This window comes from Hylobates moloch, unplaced genomic scaffold, assembly GCF_009828535.3.
Source record: "Hylobates moloch isolate HMO894 unplaced genomic scaffold, HMol_V3 SCAFFOLD_15, whole genome shotgun sequence".
Taxonomy (NCBI): domain Eukaryota; kingdom Metazoa; phylum Chordata; class Mammalia; order Primates; family Hylobatidae; genus Hylobates; species Hylobates moloch.
This window is the reverse complement of record NW_026652290.1, coordinates 67,953,830-67,966,278: the sequence shown is the minus strand read 5'-3', so window position 1 is coordinate 67,966,278 and position 12,449 is coordinate 67,953,830. Positions and strand designations below refer to the sequence as shown.

General features: G+C 35.1%; 1 non-coding gene across 1 annotated transcript; it reads right to left on the bottom strand.

The window, feature by feature from the left end:
- Positions 1-11,855: 11,855 nt before the first annotated feature.
- LOC116484401 (small nucleolar RNA U13) lies at positions 11,856-11,959 on the bottom strand. The gene has a single exon (XR_004252571.1). It is a non-coding gene; the product is annotated as a small nucleolar RNA U13 (small nucleolar RNA).
- Between the last annotated feature and the right edge of the window lie 490 nt (positions 11,960-12,449).

Sequence of the window (12,449 nt, the reverse complement as noted above, 5' to 3'; positions counted from 1 at the left end):
TGTAAAGGCAATGATTCATGCCCAATCATGAAGCTCAAGCACAGTTCATTTACTACCTAAAATATATCTTTGCCAAATAGAGGCTGATGTATTGAGCTAATTGTCAGGATAATAACAATCAAAAAGTGAGTGAAGAATGAAGAAGCTGTTTGTTTGCTTTGTTTTCTGTTTGTTTTGCTTTTGTCTTTGTTTTTTGTTTTTGTTTTTTTCTTTTGAGATAGAGTTTCGCTCTTGTTGCCCAGGCTGGAGTGCAGTGGTGCGGTCTCGGCTCACTGCAATCTCCGCCTCCCAGGTTTAAGGGATTCTCCTGCCTCAGCCTCCTAAGTATCTGGAATTACAGGCATGCGCCACCATGCATGGCTAATTTTTTTATTTTTAGTAGAGATGGGGGTTTCATCATATTCATTAGGCTGGTCTCGAACTCCAGACCTCAGGTGATCTGCCTGCCTTGGCCTCTCAAAGTGCTGGGATCACAGGCATGAGGCACCACAGCCAGCCTGCTTTGCTTTTAAAATTAGATTATTCTCTCTTATAGTGAAATCTCTTCCTTGTCTTTACCTCACAGAAAATTGTCTTCTCCAGGATTACCATAAAACAAAACCTAATATGTTATCAATTACAAGCTTTCTTTTTTTTTTTTTTTTTTTTTTGCTGCCATGTATTGGCTACAAAAATAAACCTTAATTCCATGTCAGTACAGAGTTATACAGGCTTTAGAGAATTAAAGATTCTGGGCAGGAATTAAAGTATTATGTCAGTAATGCATTTTTGTCATCTTAGTTTTCATGTTTATGCCAATGTTAGAAGCTGAAGAGAAATATATATATATATAGTTTATTTTAGCAACAAAGTTATATTAATTATTACTTGCTATTTAAAATATGAATATAAGTCATTTTAGCTGCATGCTTCCCATAACTATATGCAGCAATCTTGTGGATTCACTTGGTGAATATGAGCAGCACTGAAGATCAGTATGACATGCTCTGAAGTTTCATATATTCATCCAACAGAGTAGCTTACTTCTAATTAAATTATTAAGCTCCTTATTTATACTTCTTGTTATCCCATATTGCATTTTAGGTAATTAATCAATTAACATAGTGTTTCTTCTATTTCGAATATATCATTAGTTATTTTTTACCAAGTTTTGGAACCACTATTACAGCAAAACCATAGAATTAAACCTGACTTCATATCTAAATAAACTGAGTCGTGTTAGATGAATTTAATTAAATAACTATGAGTGATCTAAGTCCTACAGGGAAAAATAAGATAAATAAAACCTGTTTTTTTGTAATTTTTTGATTAATTGAAGAGTAGAAATGTACCAAAATTACCTAAGAAATTACAAATGAAGTGTAGAATCTGGTGTTAAATGAACAAAGCTATTTAGCAGCACTGATCTCCAACTATTCCTTGTAAAAAATACATCTCTGCTGAGAAGGAAAGCATTTTCTGACATAAAGATTGTAATTTTCAATTAGTGCTTCTCCCCAGGTCTTTCAGAGGCAGCTTGGAGGTTGTATTATAAACATATTTCCTCTATCTAATCATTAAAAACAAACTAATAGGCAACCCACCCCCAACACACTTAAACACATACCCCATCCCCACATGTATGTGCGCAGCAAAGATGGAAAGTGAATCACATGGGCATAAAGAAGAATTAGTTTTCTATAGGTGTAGCCTAACAACTGGGCCAGCTCCAAGCAGGTTCAATGGAATAGAAGGAGAGAGGCTTATGAATATGTCTCTGTGTTACGTGTCTACTTCTATCTAGGCTTTTGATATATTCTCCTAGGCTTTTAGTATATTCTCCCTTAGACCCTCTAGAGGATTTGTGTTTGTTTCTAAAATGATTGGAAATAACTGATTATCACATCCTTCAAGGATTCCTTTTTCTGTTTCAGTTATTTTATAATCTGTCTTTTCATAATAAGATGTTCTCTCTCTAAGAACTTCTGCTTCTAGTTATTAAGCTAACAGATATGCATACAACATCTATTTTTTGGAAATGTTTTTATGTTAGAGGCAGCAAAGGTTTATGTAATATCTACTATATACCAGGGGATACACAAGAAATGAAGATTTGAAGCTTGTAAATTACAGAGGAGAAACGAAATAAAAATAATAGAAAGCATTTGTGTGTAATAACTCATCTGTTGAGTACAAGGGATGCACTCAAATTATTAAATGAGCACCTGATATCTGGCAGGGATAGGATCAGATAGAAGAAATAGAGCTGAAGTTGATTCTGAAAGATAAGCTGTTTATTAGGAGACTAGAGGTGTTGGCCACTACAAGTAGAGAAAAACAGTTTAATATCAATGAATATAACATAAATTGAGGGTATGGCAGGAAATGAGATTTCATATCACATTATGTAGTCAGCTCTTTAAATTTCAGCTAATGGAATATCTTGTAAATGAGAGTGACATGATAGATTTTTATTTTAGTAAGACAAGTCTTGCCCTCTAAAAGCTGGGTGGCCGATGAAAAAGTTCAGGGCACGTATAGGGTCAATGAACATTTGAGTTTGACAGCCTCATCAGGTTCAAACAAGTCAAACTGGTCCAGGTAGATCAAACCAAAAACTGGGAAACATAGCTTTACTTTCATACTAAGTGGGAAAATTATACAATGTGTATTTTGTTGCCATTGGGTGGTATGTATTTTATGGTATATATACGGTATATGTGTGTGTATATATATGTTATGTGTATGCCATATATATATGGCATATATATATGGTGTGTGTGTATATATATGTATGTGTGTATATATATATATATGGTATGTGTATGTATACATCTGTGTATATATATGGTATCTGTGTATATATATGTATTCTGTTGTCATTGGATGGTATGTTTTATATATATATATAAACCAATATTATATATGTATAAAACATATATATATATAACCAATGTTATATATATATGTATATAGAACGTACCACCCAACAGCAACAGAATACACATTCTTCTCAAGTAAACATGGAATATTTTCCAGGATAGATCATATGTTAGCCCACAAAACAAGTCTTAAAAAATTTAAGATCAAAATCACATCAAATATCTTTCCAACCACAATGCTAGAAACTAGAAATCAATAACAGAAAGAGTCATAAAAAATCAACATCATGAAAAATGAAAAAGTAACAAATAACGTATAAATTCAACAAGATGCTCCTAAATGACTATTGACTCAAAGAAGAAATTAAAATATAAATTTAAAAAACCCTCTTCAGACAAATGAAAATGGGAACACAATATACTAAAACTTACAGGATGTAGCAAAAGCAATTCCAAGAGAAAAATTTATAGCAGTAAATGATCAAGTAAGATTTATTCCTGGGATGTAAGGATGGTTTAAAATGTGTAAATCAATAAGTGTGGTTCACCATATTAACAGAAAGAAGAATAAAAACCACATGATAATTTCAATAAATGCAGAAAAAGTATTCGACAAAATGTAACATCCTCTCAAAAATAAAATTCTCAAAACTTAGATACAGAAGGTATGTGCCTCAGCACAATAGAGGCCATACGTGAAAAATCCACAGCTAACATCATACTCAATATTTAAATTTGAAAACTATTTCTCAAGATCATAAACAAGACAAGGATGCCCACTTTTAACACTTCTGTTAAACATAGTACTGGAAGTTCTAACTACAGCAATTAAGCATGAGGAAAAAATAAGAGGCACTCAAATAGGAAAAAAATGAGGTGAAGTTATCTGTTTGTTGATGATATGATATAAACCCTGAAGACTTCACCAGTAAAATTTGAACTAATAAAGGAATTTGTTAAAGTTATAGGATGCAAAATCAGCTCACAGAATTACTAGCAATTCTGGACACTAAAAATGAACTGTCTAAGTGAAACTAAGAAAACAATTCCATTGCAATAGCATATAAAATATAAAATACTTAGGAGTAAATTTGACCAATGAATTGATAGATGTCTGTACTGAAACTGATAGAACATTGATGAGAGAAGAAATTACACAAATCAATGGAAAAATATTCAGTGTTTGTGGACTGAAGAATTAATATTGCAAAAATGTCAATATTATCCAAAGCTATATAAAAATTTAAAGCAATTCCCATCAAAATTCCAATGTCTTTCTTTAAAGAAATGTAATACAAAATCCTAAAATTTGTAAGGAACCCTAAAGGACCCTGAATAGCCAAAACAATTTGACCAAAAAGAACAAAGCTGGAGGCATCACACTACCAGATTTCAAAATCTATTACAAAACTATGACAAACAAAACAGTATGAAACTGGCATTAAAAACAGTCATATTGACCAATCGAATCGAAAAGAATATAAAGTCCAGAAATCAACCTACACTGTTACAATTAATTGATTTTTGACAAAGGTGACAAGAACACACATTGGGGAAAGGACATCCTTTTCAATGAATGGAGCTGGCAAAACTAGATATTCACATACAGAAGAATGAAAATGAGCCCTTATCCCAACCCTTGTATAAGAATCAATTCAAAATGAATTAAAGACTTGAATGTAAAACCTCAAACTATAAAACTACTGGAAGAAGAGATAAGGAAAAAGCTCTGTGACATTAGTTTGAGTAGAGATTTCTTGGAAATGACTCAAAAAGAACACACATTGAAAGCTAAAATAGACAAATGGGATTACATCAAACGATAAAACATTTGCACCACAAAAAAATAGGATGAAGATAAAACCCATGAGTTGGGACGAAATATTTGCAAGTCTTACATTGGATAAGGGGCTATGTCCAAAATATACAAAGAACTCAAACTACTCTATAACAAGAAAACCAATAACCCTATTGAAAATGGGCAAAGGACTTGAATAAAAATTTCTGAAAAGAAGATATATCAATGGCCAATAAATATATGAAAAAATGCTCACTATCTCTAGTCATTCAGGAAATTTATATTAAAACTAATGAGATATGCCCTCACCATGTTATAATGGCTACTATAAAAATGTGAAAGGTAACAAATATTGGCAAGGATGTGGAGAAAGGAGACCTCTTGTATATGGTGGTGATAACGTGAATAATTACTGTCAGTTTGGAAAACAGTGTGGAAATTTTTCAAAAATCTAAAAATAGTATGACCATATGATTCCGCAATCCCACCATTGGGTATATGCCCAAAGGAAATGAAATCAGTATGCTGTATGTACATATGTACTCTCATGATCTTGGCAGCATGATTTATGGTAGCCAAGATGTAAAAACAACCTAATTGTCTATCAACAGATAAATTGATTGAAAATTGTGCTATATATACACAATAGAACACTATGCAGCATAACAACAAAAAAAGAAATTCTGTCATTTGCAATATCATGGATAAATTTAGAGGACATTATGTTAAGTGAAATAAGTCAGGCACAGAGAATAATACCACGAAATCTCAGTTACATGTGGAATTTTAAAAAGTCAGGCTCATAGAAGTAGAGAGTAGAATGGTAGTTACTAGAGGATCAGAGGGGTGGTGAACAGGGTACAAAGTCACAGACAGGAGGGGTAAGTTCTGGTGTTTTATTGCACAGCCAGATGACTATACTTAATAGCAATGTATTGTATATTTCAAAATAGCAAAAAGAAAGGATTTTAAATGTTCTCACCACAAAAGAAATGAGGTGATAAATATGCTAATTACTCTTATTTGATCCGTGTACACTGTATACATGTATTGAAATATGACTTTATACCCCACGAATATATGCAATCGTTGTCTGTCAGTTAAAAAAAAATTAACTAACTAAATAGATAGATAAATTCTAAGTGGCTCCAGAGCTGGAACTTCTTGCATGATACTGCATTGTCCCCTGTGATCTCCATCCTCTACCATGTTTGTATGAAAGTTGACGAATATTGCCTTCTTGGACTTCAGCTGGGAAGGTGATCATTAGATAACTCAAAATTTTTCACAGCCCTGTGCAAGTTCCCGAATAGCTGCAAAAGTTTGTCAGGAATATTGATTTGGGAATTACCAATAAATTTAACAAAGGCGCATTCGCAAATATAGAATCCTCAAATATGGACTCTAATTTGCATCGATTTTGCTTATTTTTATGCATATATCATAATAACTAGACTTTTATGTCCTGGAATATTGTGTCTCAGTCAATTTAGGTATTTGATGTTAATAATTTGAGAATAAAAAATAAGTTATATTCCTATCTAATGTAGTAAGACAAGAAAGGGCAATAAAAGATATATATATATCTTTTATATATATATTATTTATGTGTGTGTGTATATATATATATGGAAAGAATAAACAAAACTCTGTTAATAGTGCCATGATTATATATGTAGGAAATCCAAAAGCATGAACACCAGCAAAAAAACTCTTGAGTGATTATAGCAAGGTTGAAGAATATAAAGTTAATATACAAAATTTAATCACTTTACTTTATATCATTGTAAGAGTCCTCCAGAGAAACAGATGCAACAGAAGATACACACACACACACACACACACACACACACATACAGAGAGAGAGAGATAGATAGATATAAATATACATGAAGAGGTGAAAAGGAGACTTATAATGGGAATTAGCTTGCATGATTATGAAGACTGAGAAATCCTACAATATACCATTGGTAAACTGGCTAGCCGGGAAAGCCAATGTTGTAATTCTTTCTGAATCAAAAGGCCTGAGATCTAGGGGAGCCCAGTGGTGTAATTCCCAGTCCAAGACCAAAGGCCTGAGAACCAGAGGGGCACTGGTGTAAGCCCTGGAGTGGAAAGGTCTGAGAATGAAGAGTGTTATTGCCCAGGGACAGGAGAAGGTGAATGTCTCAGCTCAAAGGGAATGAGAAAGAGATTTCACTCTTCCTCTCCCTTTTTGTTATATCCAGGCCTTCAACAGATCATGTGATACCTGCCCACATTGGTGAGGGTGGATCTTCATAATGTAGTTACTGATACAAGTGCTAATTTATTCTGAAAACACCATTACAGGAACACCTTTTTTAGCAGCTATCTGAGCATCCTTTGACCTCGTAAGATTGACACATATAATTGACCACCACAACCAGATGAACAAATAGGAATTGAAATTAAAAATACAATATCATTTATATTAGCACCACAAACATGAAGTAATTAGGTATAAATCTAGCAAAATATGTACAAATTATATATAAAAAACTATAAAACTGATGAATAAATTAAAAAACTAAATAAATGGAGAAGTATTTTATATTCATGAATAGGAAGGCTCAATATTAATAAGATGTCAATTCTTCACAACTTGATCTGTAGATTCAATGCAATCCCACTCAAAATACCAGGAAGTTATTTTGTAGATATCAACAAATTGATTTTACAGGTTATATGGAGAAACGAAAGACCTGGAATAGTGAACACATTATTGAAGAAAAAAGTTGAAGGACTAAGACTACCAAATTTCAAGACTTATGATGAAGCTACAGTAGTTGAGACGGTGTGATATTGGTGAAGAATGGGAAAAAAATGGAGGAGAATAGAGAGCCCAGAGAAAAACCTACATAAATACAGTCACTGATATTTGACAAAGCAACAAAGTTAATACAATGAAACAAAGATAAACTTTTCAAGACATGGTTCTAAAACAATTGGAAATCCACATGCCAAAAAAAAAAATCTAGACGCAGACCTTATATCTTCCACAAAACTTAATTCAAAATGGATCATAGGCCTAAGTATAAAACACAAGTTGTACCACTCTAAGAAAATAATTGGAGAAAATCTAGATAACCTTGGATATAGCGATGACATTTTAGATACAACACCAAGGGCATGATCCATGAAAGAAATAATAGATAACCTGAACTTTACTAAGATTTTAAAAGCAAACTCATGCTCTATGGTAAACAATGCTAAGAGAATAAAAAGACAAGCCACAGAATGGGAGAAAATATTTCCAAAGGATACATTTGATAAAAAACTGTTATCCAAAAAGTACCAAAACTAGTACCACCTCAACAATATGAAAACAAAAATCCTAATGAAAATTCGACCTAAAACCTTAACATACACTTCATTAAGAAAACATACAGATGACATATAGGCATATGAAAAGTTAACCTATGTCATCAGCAAAATGTAAATTAAAACAATGAGATATAATATGGTTTTGATCTGTGTCTCCAACCAAATTTCATGTTCAGAGTTGGAGGTGGGGCCTGGTGGAAGGTGATGGGATTATAGGGGTGGCTTCTAATAGTCTAGTATCATTCTCCTAGTGCTGTTCTCATAGTACAGTTCTCGTGAGATATGATTATTTAAGTGTGTGGCAGCTCCTCCCAACTCTTCCTCCTGCTCCAGTCATGTAAGACATGGGTGCTTCCCCTTTGTCTTCTACCATACTTCTGAGTTTACTGATGACCCCCAGAAGCTGCTATGCTTCCTGCATAGCCTGCAGAACTGTGAGCCAATTAAACCTTTTATTTTTTATAAATTACTCAGTCTCAGGTATTTCTTTGTAGCAATGCAAGAATGGACTAATACAGAAAATTGGTACTGAAGAATGGGGCATTGCTGTAAACATACTTGAAAATGCAGAAGCAATTTAGGAACGTGGAATGGGAACAGATTAAAAGAGTATGGAGCACTCAGAATAAGACAGGAGGATGAGAAAACTTTGGAACTCCTTAGACTGCTTAAATAGTTGTCACTAAAATGCTGATTGTGATATGGACAATAAAGTACAGACTGATTGGGTGTCAGATGGGGAAATAAGGACCTTATTGGAAGCCAGAGTAAAGGTCACTTTTGTTATGTGTTAGCAAAGAGACTGACTGCATTGTGTCCCTGCTGTAGGAATATGTGGAACTTTGAACTTGTAAGTAATGATTTAGGGTAACTGGTGGAAGAAATTTCTGAGTGGCAAAGTGTTCAGGAGTTCACCTGTGTGCTTTTGAAAGCCTATTCTCATATGCATGAAAAAGAAATAACTTGAAATTGGAATTTATTTTTAAAAGGAAAGCGCAGCACAAATGTTTAGAAAATTTGCAGCCTAGTTATGTGGTATAAAAGAAAAGCCCTTTTTTGGGGGAGGACTTCAAGTGGGCTGCAGAAATTTGCATAACTAAAAGGAAGGCAAATTCTGATAGTCAAAACCAGAAAAAAGCCTCAAAAGCATTTCAGAGACCTCTGCTGCAGCCACTCCCATCACAAGCCCAGAAGTCTAGAAGGAAAGAATGGTTTTGTGGGCCAGGCCCAGGGCCCCACCACCCTGCACAACCTGGGGACACTGCTCCCTGCATCTTAGTCCTAGATGCTCTATCTCCAGCCATGGCTAAAATGGCCCCAGAAACAGCTTGTGCCTCCACTTCTGAGGGTGCAAGTCATAAGCCTTGGCTGCTTCCATGTGGTGTTAAGACTGTGAGTGTACAGAGTACAAGAGTTGAGGCTTGGGAGCCTCCACCTAGATTTCAGAGTATCTAAGGAAAAACCTGAATGTCCAGGCAGAAGCCTATTACAGGAGTGAAGCCCTCATGAAGGACCCCTACTCAAGAAGTATGAAGGGGAAATGTGGGGTTGGAGCCTCCACACAGGGTCCCCACTGGAGCACTGCCTAGTGGAGCTGTGAGAAGAGGGTCACTATCTTACAGACCCCAGAATGGTAGGTCCATCAACAGCTTGCAATCCACACCTGGAAAAGTCAGAGGTGCTCCACACTAGCCTGTGAAAGCAGGTGCAGGCCTTGTGCCTTGCAAATCCTCAGAGGCAGAGCTGTCCAAAGCCTTTGGAGGCTACCTCTTGCATCAATGTTCCCTGGATATGAGGCATGAAGTCAAAAGAGGTTACTTTGGAGCTTGAAGATTTAACAACTGCCCTGCTTGGTTTCAGACTTGTGGTAGGGCTGTAGCCCCTTTCTTTTGGCCAGTTTCTCCCTTTTGCAACAGGAGTATTTATGCAATGCTTATACCTCCATTGTATCTTGGAAATAACGAACTTGTTTTCATGAGAACCAAAGTCTCATCAAAGTTCAAAGTCAGATGAGAATTTAAACTTTGGATTTTTGAGTTAATGCTGGAATGAGCTAAGACTTTGAGGGACTATTGAGACGACATGATTGTAATTTGCAATGTGAGAAGGATATGAGATTTAAAGGGGCCGAGGGTTGGGGACATGATATGTTTTGGATATGTGTCCCCACCCAAATCTTATGTTCAATTGTAATCCTCAGTGTTTGAGGTGGGGCCTGGGAAGAGGTGATTGGGTCATGGGAATGGTTTCTAATGGTTTAGTACCACCCTCCTGCTACTGTCCTCATGGTAGAGTTCTCATGAGATCTGATTGTTTAAAAGTTTGTGGGACTCCCCTCTCTCTTCCTCCTGCTTCTGTCTTGTAAGACATGCCTGGTTCCCCTTTATCCTTCTGCCATAATTGAAAGTTCCTGAGGCCTCCCCAGAAGCCACTATGCTTCCTGTACAGCCTGCAGAACCATGAGCCAATTAAACCTCTTTTATTTGAAAATTAGCTATTTCTTTATAGCAATGTGACAATATCCCACTACATACCTACTAGAATGGGCAAAATCCAGAACACTGTCAATACCTGAATCTGGTGAGGATGTGGAATAAGAGGAACTCTCATTAATTTCTGTTGGGACTGCAAAATTGCACAGTCACTTTGGAAGGCAGTTTGGCAGTTTCTTTCCAGAATAAACATACTCTTACCAAATGATCCAGTAGTCATGCTTCTTAATACTTACTCAAATGATTTAAAACTTACATCAGTGCAAAAACCTGCACTCAGATGTTTATAACAGCTTTATTCATAATTGTCAAGACTTGGAAGCAACCGAGATTTCCTTCAGTAGGTAAATGAATAAATAAACTGTGGTACATCTAGAGAATGGGATAGTACTCTGTGCTTAAAAGAATGAGTTATTAGGCCGGGCACGGTGGCTCATTCCTGTAATCCCAGCACTTTGAGAAGCCACGGTGGGTGGATCACAAGGTCGAAGTTCAAGACCAGCCTGGCCAACATGGTGAAACCTTGTATCTACTAAAAATACAAAAATTAGCTGGGTATGGTGGTGTATGTCTGTGATCCCAGCTACTTGGGAGGCTGAGGCAGGAGAATGGCTTGAACTCAGGAGGCAGAGGGTGCAGTGAGCTGAGATTGTGCCACTGCACTCCAGCCTGGGTGACAAAGCAAGACTCTGTCTCAAAAAAAAAAAAAAAAGAATGAGTTATTAAGCCATGGAAATAAATGGAGAAAATTTAAATGCTTATTACTAAGTGAAACAAGCCATTCTGAAAAGGCTGCATATGTTATAATTTCAACTATATAAAATTTTGTAAAAGATAAAACTATGGAGACAGTGAAGATTAGAACTGGGAGGAGGAGGATGAATAGGCAAAGAACACAGGACTTTTAGGGCAGTGAAACTACTCTATATGATACTCTGATGGTGGACACATGTCATTATTCACTTATCCAAATTCATAGAATGTGCAAAACCAAGAGTGAACTCTAATGTAAACTATGGACTTCGGGTTATTATGATGTTTCAGTGTTGGTTCTTCAAGTGTAACAAATGTATCAATCTGATGGGAGATGTCAATAATCGGGGAGGCTGCACATATTTGGGGAAAGGGGGTATATGAAAAATCTCTGGACCGTTCGCTCAATATTGATGTGAACCTGAAACTGCTCTAAAAATAAGGTATTTATAAAAATAGATATAACAATTATTACTGTGCACTACCCTAATAGATTTTTTGTTGATTTGACTAACTTATCTTGTGACTATGACTCCATATAAAACCGTTAAAGTGATGTATTCTTCTATATTATTTATTTTCTGTATTTTCTTTGTAATTTTTTTATGTCAGATGAGCAATGTGCTGACATGATAAAGAGGTTTGAGGGGGGCACATCTCACACATGAATATGAAAACTCCATCATTATACTTATGAATCACAAAAACATATATTTTCTTAATTGATTTACTCTGTCAACATTGTCCCTCTGCACCTGTCCTTTCATAATTTTCTCTCAGATTCCTTAATGTATGGCTTCAAACGTAATTCATAATGCCTGTGTTCAATTATGTTTTAAAATGTACAGTTATTTACCGCATTATTGAAATTCCAAATAATTATGAAATTTTAAATTAAATTTTAGCTATGATAGTATGTATCTTTTCAAGTCAAAACATACTCTCAGGAAATTACCATGTAGTCTACACAAAATCAGAAGTATTTTAGCTAATAAAGATGAAGCATAAAGCATACATGCAGAGATCACTCAAAAGATTTTCAAAGTGCTTTTAAAAATACTATTCACTAACATCTTAATTTTGAATCAATACTCTACTTCCCTTTAAAAAATAATAAAAATTTTATTTATTTATTTAAAAATTACCTTCAACGACACACTACAGGTAATTTTTAACACTGGAACTTGGGAGGGGTAGTTT